The sequence below is a fragment of the Galeopterus variegatus genome, unplaced genomic scaffold, assembly GCF_000696425.1.
Source record: "Galeopterus variegatus unplaced genomic scaffold, G_variegatus-3.0.2 Scaffold3820, whole genome shotgun sequence".
Classification (NCBI taxonomy): domain Eukaryota; kingdom Metazoa; phylum Chordata; class Mammalia; order Dermoptera; family Cynocephalidae; genus Galeopterus; species Galeopterus variegatus.
In genome coordinates, this window is record NW_007729931.1 from 176,320 (window position 1) to 177,490 (window position 1,171).

The 1,171-nt window shown below is 32.6% G+C and overlaps 1 protein-coding gene across 1 annotated transcript in view; it reads right to left on the reverse strand.

Moving 5' to 3' along the window:
- Nucleotides 1–1,171, reverse strand: part of LOC103601656 (anoctamin-3) — a gene marked incomplete at its 5' end in the record, with an annotated part of 67,968 nt that overhangs the window by 29,447 nt on the left and 37,350 nt on the right. The gene's annotated exons all lie outside the window — the stretch shown is intronic.

The following is a 1,171-nucleotide window of genomic DNA, read 5'->3' on the forward strand; positions in this document are numbered from 1 at the left end:
AAAAAAAAAAAGAAAGAAGATGAGAGAGACTGGATGAAGATGCCAGCATATACTGTAGCCTCAGCTTCTATCCAGTATACAAATAAATGATTGGAAATATATATGAACATATAATACGTATTTTAATATAATTGAAGGATTCAAAAAAGATAGAAAATAGATAAGATCTGATTTAAGAAAATACAGGCCAATTGTATGCCTGAGACCAATCACAGGGAAGGAGGAGGGAATAGGTCCTGGGGAACTCCAAGGCAAAAGGTAGTAGGTGCTAGAAGAAGGAGGGGTTCATGGGGCATCCAAAAGATCGACCAGTTGGTGTGCATCAATAACAGTCAGTAAGAATGTACCCCACGGGTTTTGATCTGTTGCTCTTACTGTTGTTTTTCTCTGGTTTGTAAATTTAGTTCTTTTACTTCTGTAACACAAAACCTACTTAGAAACAAAATATGAATTTTAAAAACATTCCTAGTGTATAGATTGCTTTCAGTTATCCATTTCTAATTTTGTTGCATCATGATCCACAAATATGTCCTGCATGAATTTTGCTTGGAGGCAAAGAATTGCAATTTCATTTGTGGTCAAATTGCGTGGATAAGTTTTGTCAATGCACCAAGTATTTTAAAAAGAATATTTGTTTTTCTGTGGAGCATACAGTCTACAATCATTTTAAAAGAAGCTTGTCAGATAATGATATTCAAATACTCTATATTCTTACTTAAGTTTTGACTAGATTTGACAACTTATTTTCATATTTTTATCATTTTTTGTTTTATATTTTAAAGTTTTGTTAAAAGATGCATAGAGGTCATAATTATTATACTGACCTGGTAGATTATTTATCAGTATGAATTATTCCTCTTTTCCCCTCAAGTGAATTTTAAATTCTAGTTTGTCTAGTATTAATACAGTGACATCTGATTTTATTGTTACTATTTCCTTGGTTTATGTGCTCTTATTCGTTAGTTGCACTGACTTAACTATACCCACTTTCATTTATAAATTTACCACAAAATTCCTGAGTAAAACACCAGCAAATTTAGCCCAACAATATATTAAAAGGACAGAAAAACATCTCGACCAAGTCTAGTGGCATAAGACCAAATGCCTTCAAGGTCCACAAACTCAACAGTAAGGGGCAGAGAGGTTTGATTTAATTCAATGTGGAATGGTT